We start from the raw sequence: 7,948 nt of genomic DNA on the forward strand, positions 1-7,948 counted from the left end.
TATCAATACCAAAAAAAAAAAAAATAAAAATAAAATTGATTGATGAACAAACCTACAAGAAGAAAGAGATAAAGTTGACTGTTTTAGAATATGTCACGTCCATGATTTTCACATTCACAATAAGAGAAATTAGTACTAACATATGCAAGTAGAAAAAATTGATATTTTATATAAAGTCAGAAAAATAAATTAAATATGTAAAATATGAAAATCATAACAATAATTAAATAATAAAATCGTCCAACTTAATAAATTTAATAACATTAATCAACTCATTAAAATTGCAATATCAAAATTTTAAAGAGTTAACATGAGAATCTAACCATTAAATGGGCATCAATAAATTTCCAAATTGGGTTAATTGATTGTTGATAAAAGAAAAAGAAAAGAAAGAAGAGAGAGGGAGTATGAAGACAAATAGGTGGGGTAGGTGAGTTCAAAGTTGGTGGGGTTTTGATGGATGAGATGTTGAAACTTTAGGGGACAATCACCAAAAGATTGTATGCAATGGTGGAAATATCAAAGTGACCAAAGAGGATATGCTTAAATCATATGCTTTCTATATGTTCTTCTTCTTCATCATCATCATCCATCAACAAAACAAGGAAATGATAATAGAAAAGAAAAGTTATAAAAAAAAAAAAAAACTATGAAAACTTTTTTATTATGCCATTTATTTGCTCCATAACCCATGGAGAGGAAAAGAAGCACAAAAGCAACTTCCCTTAAAGGAGGATGTGGCCAAACATCTATCACATAATGCCATAATGGTTAGTGACATTATATTAATTAGTATATTACTAAACCAACTTGTATGTGTAACAAATCCATATATATGCAAGTGGATAAGATTCCTCCTAGCTTAGGGTACATTTTACAAATGGCAGCATGATCAAATAGATCATTAGTTTAGTTGGAGTTCAAACCCAACATTATTATGATTATTATTATTATTATTAGGATAAAGTATTTTTTTTTGTTTCTTGGCAAAAATTTTAAAAATATTTATAAGTTTTATTTTATTTCAATTTTATCTCAAAAATTTTTTATTTACATTAAATATATTCTTAACAGCTAAATTTTTAAAAAATTTAAGACCAATATAACAATAATATATAAAAATTATATTTAATTTGTTTGTGTTGAGAGTTATTCTTATGAAATTGTTGTTGAATTGGTATTAAATTTTTTTAAAAAATTAACTGTTAAAAATATATTTGATGTAAATCAAAATTTTTTAAAATAAAATTAAAATAAAATAAAATCTAAAACAAATTTCATTAATCAAATTACACTTGCTTTAATTTTCAAGAACTTGGAAAATTTATATACAATTTTTAAATAATAGAGATAAAAGTTTTTTAATTTTTTTAAAATTTATTATTAGTGAATGAGTTGTTATATATACTAAATCGTATTTAAATTTTCGATACTTATTTAAATAAACGAATAAAATAATTATTTAACCAACCCAAATTTATTAGACAAAAGTCAATATTATTTATTAGTGACAATTTATAACTAAATGACAATGTAATAAAAATGACTAGAATAATGAAATCCATTTGAGAATATCAAAGGAACAAATGTGAAAACATGATATGAAAATGGAAATGGAACCACTTTTGTAGTAAAGTAATTTGCTATGGTGTGCAATTATAAGTGTTCACCCCATTGTTGAGGCATTTCTTTCTCTCTCAATGCTGGTCCTTGTGCCACGTTGCCCACTTAACAAACCAAAGAAAAAGGTTGCTTTTTCAAGTTATCAATGTTTTCAAGGATTCCCATATTTGTGCTACCATATGAGTGCCATTATCCACCATTCAATTTTAACAGAAAAAGAAAAAAAAAACTTTACTCTATCACCCCAATTATTGGTCACATTCATGGAATATAATCCATAATTATCTTATTCGATCCTATTATTAGGTCAAGATATTAAATAATTGACTTAATGATACTCTAAGTCATGAGTCAAATTATATTAAAATATAATTATTCAATTATATTTAATTTTTAAAATAATTATTATTCATACAATTATTATAAAAAATAATGAATCGTATTTAAATTTTTTGATAAAAAAATAAATGTATCTCTAATTTTTATTTTTAAAAGTTCAAAAAAATCTATGATCTAATAAATTATATAAATTAATCGATCGAATTTGATAACAATTGAGTTTATTATTATTATTATTATTATTATTATAAAAAGTTAGAAATTGTGGTTTTCTTTTCATAGAATTTTTTTTCACTTTCCACTTAGTTGTGGATTAGTGGGTATTTATAAGTATGATCTTATGAGCCTTGGATTCACAATTTAAGTAATTAAAACTTGTCATAACAATTATTTAAGAAATTTATTAACATAAGCTTTTCAAAACACTGCCTATCCTACTTGATTTGATTAATACTTAGATATTCACAAAATAAAAGTAGTTGTTGCATTTACATCACATTTTATTAGTAACCAATCAAAGAGTGCCACTGATTTTCATAGAGAACGATTCAACAATGCTGAGTCAGCAATTCAAAACCAATATGAAATAAATAAATAAAAAATTAAAACAAATATTTAAGATTCAAATTATTCAACGTGTAAATTGAGTTGCAAGAGAACCCCAACAAGTAAACAATATATAATAAAAGGGAAATAATCGAATAAATAATTAAAGTGATGATAATAAAGTAGACAATAATCCCATTGATCCAATATCTAGATATGTCTAGGATGGTCCAGAAAATCATTGAATATCTAAAGTAAAAGAATTATTATTTAAGGCAATTCAAATGGAAAAGGAAAAGAGAGAGAGAAATGTTAAGTGCTTAATAATGATTATGCATAGTCTAATTTAATTATTAAGGTGTGCTTATTGAAGAAAATATCATGCCCTAAGCTGTTTAAGTTGTGATGTTGATGGTTTGATGAATCATAAGGGATTAAGAGAGGGAGAGAGATATGTTCTTCTCATTGTTGGAGAGAATGAAAAATCTCCCTTAGAAAATATTTGTTGAGTTATTACACCTTATATACTATGTACTTTTTTTTTATGTACTCTCACTAAAAAATAATTACAATGGTAAACCTATTATTGATAAAGAAATAATCTAGGTAACACCCTCCCGCAAGCTAGAATTGTGTAAATCTAACAATCCTAGCTTGGAAACATTGGCAAGAAAAGGACCCAGAGCTTTGGTAAGAAAATCAGCAAGTTGATCCTTGGAACGAACTGGCATAAGATGAATGAGACAGACAAATGCTTTTCACGAACAATGTGGCAGTCCACTTCAATGTGTTTAGTTCTTTCATGAAAAATGGGATTATTGGCAATGTAGAGTGATAGACTTTTGAAGCGGCAAGCCAATGAAATCCATTAAGAAAGATAACCAACTAGCTTCACAAGTGGCAACAGCAAGAGACCTATATTCAACTTCTGCAGAGGACTTGGCAACTGTGGTTTGCTTTTTACTCTTCCAGCTAATGAGCGAGTTCCCAAGCATGAAGCAATAACCGGAAATGGAGCGACGAGTATCGGCACAGGTAGCCCAGTCAGCATCGGCAAATCCAGTGAGATGCAGATTAGAAGTAGAGGAGAAGAAGAGACCAGTTGCAGGTCGGCCTTTTAAATATTGGAGTACGCGAAAAGCAGTCTGTAGGTGAGAAGTGGTTGCACAGTCCAAAAATTGGCTCAAATGTCCCACAGCATAAGAGATATCGGGTCTAGTATTTGTGAGGTAAAGGAGTCGGTCGATGAGCTGTCTGTAAACAGTGTTGTCTGTTAAAATGGTACCTGATTCCTTTGAAAGTTTTTTACTATAATCAAATGGAGTAGAGAGAGGCTTGCAATCTAGATAACCAAAATCTCTGAGAAGGTCCATGGTATACTTCCGCTGATAAATGTGAATTCCAGAGTTAGAGCGTGCTACTTCCATTCCCAAGAAGTATTTGAGATCACCAAGATCCTTTATTTTGAATTTGTCATCCAAATCTTGCTTGATGGAATTGATTTCACCAATGTCATTCCCGGTTAAAACCAAGTCATCAACATATACTAGAATGACAGTGAAGCTTTGAGATTGTTTCTTAATGAAGAGTGAATGATCATCAAAAAACTGCTTATAACCAGCATTCACAATTATAAAAAAAACTGCTTATAACCAGCATCCACAAGAGTCTGAGTGAGCTTAATGTTCCATTGCCTGCTTGCTTGCTTAAGCCCATATAGAGATTTTTGCAATTTACAAACCAAACCTGGTTGTGACACAGCCAAACCAGGTGGTATCTTCATATAAACTTCTTTGTCCAAATCTCCATGAAGGAAGGCAGTGTTGACATCCAGCTGTTTCAAATGCCATTTCTTTGCCGCTGCTAATGCTAACATTACTCGTAGGGTAGTTATTTTGACAACTGGACTAAAAGTATCACCATAATCTACTCCTTGCACTTGAGTGAATCCTTTTGCAACTAGCCTCGCTTTGTGCCTTTCTATGGTGCCATCGGGATTGAATTTTACCCGAAAAACCCATTTGCAACCCACAGCCTTCTTGTCTTTTGGGAGTTCAGTGAGACACCAAGTTCTGTTCTGATCTAGAGCTGTCAATTCATCTTGTATTGCCTTTCTCCAACATTCATGTGCAGCCGCTTCCTCATAAGTGCTAGGTTCTTGATTTGAGGTGATGGCTAGAGAAAGTGACTTATATTTCGAGAGGGTGTTACCTATGCTTCTTATAGCATACATCTTCTGTGTGGCCTTGCTTGTTGCAATGAGAGCAAGCCAATGTAGCTCCACGAAATCTGCAATGGGAGGATCTGTTTGCCATGTTTGCCATTTTGAGAAATCAATGAATCACAGAGTAATAGGGATTCAGATCTTCTTCCTTCCAACTCGTTGATCGGAACAGCTATGTTCACCAAGAAAGAATATTGCGAAATAGCCTCTCATCAAACTCTATTGGATGAGTTTGAAGGAAGAAGTAAAAATGGGGGAAAGAAAATGTCGAAAGAAAAATTAGGGATAGAAAGAGAATGGCAAAATTGGATTGATCTCAATTCACAACTTTTTTTTTATTCACAGTTTGGTTGCTCTCCATGCTCACCGCACCATGAAGAAAATCTCATGCCCTAAGCTGTTCAAGCTGTGATGTTGATGGTTTGATGAATCAGAAGGGATTAAGAGAGGGAGAGAGATAGGTTCTTCTCATTGTTGGAGAGAATGAAAAATCCCAGAAAATATTTGTTGAGTTATTACACCTTATATACTATGTACTTTTTTTTATGTACTCTCACTAAAAAATAATTACAATGGTAAACCTATTATTGATAAAGAAATAATCTAGGTAACACTCATTTTGACAATAATATCAATCGAATTTATCATATATATTATAAGATATTGTAAGTAATTAACATCAGACAATATAATCTTCATGACACTTCTCTAATCTTAATTCTTAAATTCACCTTTTGCTTTCTAGAACTAGTTTGGCCTATAGTAATTATGAATGACAATTAATTAATTAATTAATTAATAATTAGCATGTTTTAGTATAGGATACATATACAGTAGAGAATAAAAAAAAGTATATTTTAAGTTGCCATGCATATATTATCATTAATAGTTAGTGTATGTAAGAGAAATAGTGAATTATCCATTATATATTGTTTAACTTACTGACTTAAAAAATGTAGATATGTTTATAATTTTTCAAAGTAGTTAAAAAATACCCCCTACATTTTTATCGTTAGCATTAGATATTATAAAGAAAAGACGCTTTTCACAATAAGAATGGAAGCCGCCCCATTATGATATTTCTTTTTTTTTTTTTTACTATAATATTTTTTTTGTCAAAGATATCTCTTAATCTGAGAGTTAGGTTAAAGATTAATTATCACGAATTGAAATTTTATTTAAAAATTTGTTGTTAGCCAATAAATTGTTAATGACAGAATTTGAATTATCGACACATACTTAAACAAATTAATGAGTTAATCACTAGATGAATCAAAATTAGTTAAACACTTAAACAGGAGGAACATGATCTGGTAGTTTATACATGCATAATACCATGAACTAAACAAACACCATAAATGAAAAAAACATGACCTAAACGCAAAGAAACAAAGATTACATGAATAGTGAAATAAAATGTAGTCTTATTCTCCTCTTTCCATCACATTTTTTTCTTCTACATTATTGTCATCAAGAGAAATGTAATGCAGCCTAATAATTATGACAAGCACATCTTTATGTATTTTTGATGTCTTAGTTATATTCTACATAAATCAAAATTAAATACCAACCTATATTTTAGAGGAAAGAAAATTTTTTTTGATCAAAATCAAAATCGTTCTGACATTTCTTTTTTTTAAATCAAAATCATCATCAACATAATAAAACATTATAAAATTATTCTTTTATTTATGAATAATATTTTTTGGATAATTTTATCCTTAAACAAAAATAAAAAAACTCTCCTCTAAGTATAAAACACCAAACTAAAAATGTACCCTTCATCTTCTTTCTTTTGTCTGAAAAACTTCAAAGCATCGTCCACCAACCACCCTGCACAAGGCCCCTTCTTTAAACCCCCATAAGCATACAGTGTGATCAAACCTATTGTTCCCACACAAAGCACTAACAAAAACACTCACCTCGGAGCAATGAAGCTATTTGCCACCATCCACCAAGCCAAACAAAAATCCTTCCGTGAGTTCAGCCTCATCCAACCTCTTTTGGTTGCACAAATTCTTCATAACAAATACATTAGTATATTGATTCTCAAAATCTCTCATCATAATTTGCCTAACAATGATATCAACGGCATTAAAAATTTAAAATAACTCTTCTCAATAAGAACATTCAAAACCACATGTAATTAAAGGTATCCAAGTCTAAACCATAAAACCGCATTTTACCAAACAGGTGGAGTGCAATCTCAAATTTACCTGCAATAGCATATCCAATGATGAGAGCAATGAATTATCAAAATCTTCCTTTTTGAAATGAATTATCCAAGTGCTACCATTTTATTAGAGTGGCCATTAATTTTTTTTTATTTTAAATTATGATTAATTATAGTAATATAAAAAGTAAAATATTTGAATAATTAATTTTAAAATAATGATTTTTGATGTATAAATATAATGTTATTAATTATTTCCATTTTCACTTTGGTACAAATTAAAGTATATGTTACTTAAATGGATTCAGATGTTTGATCTACAAATCTAACATTGCCAATATACTACTTCTTCTATAGTATTCTTGTTAATAAGAACATATCTATTTCAATAGAATATCCAGTTTTATTGTGAAAATGTTGTTGACTCTATTGAGAAAGATATTTTTATTAATAAGTTTTCATGCTTTTTCTGTATAAACACCATGTAGAATCACACTTTAAGTAATAAGATCAATGAATAATTTTATTTTTTTCTTTCTTTCTTTCTCTCATTTTATTTTCTATTTCGGTATACAAAAATCTAAATCTTGACAAGCTCAGTTTATGCTGATCTCTCTCATAATTAAGACTCAATAATAGTCAAATAATAAGGATGAGAATCTCTAGGTATATCGTTGTAGAGAAAAAAAATAACAACAATATCTTTTATAAGAGTAAAATTCAAAACTTTTTTTTGTCAAAACCGATGACTATGTACCATAACATTATTTTATCATTGAGTTAAAAAGGTTTTTCTATTAAATTCACTGCAAGAAAATTTTTTGATACCATCGAATTTACCGACAGATTTACTAAAAAAATTTGCTGTTAACTTGTTTATCGTTGAATTTAATTTAGTAGAAAAATAAATTCAACAATATAAAATTTACCCATAATTATTTATTGACGGATTTTTTTGTCCGCCGCTAATTACAGGCAAATTCAGCGACAGATATAAACTTTTAATTAGTAAAATTTTGGAGCTTGTTACATTTGAATTTTTT

Source organism: Arachis duranensis, chromosome 7, assembly GCF_000817695.3.
Source record: "Arachis duranensis cultivar V14167 chromosome 7, aradu.V14167.gnm2.J7QH, whole genome shotgun sequence".
Taxonomy (NCBI): Eukaryota; Viridiplantae; Streptophyta; class Magnoliopsida; order Fabales; family Fabaceae; genus Arachis; species Arachis duranensis.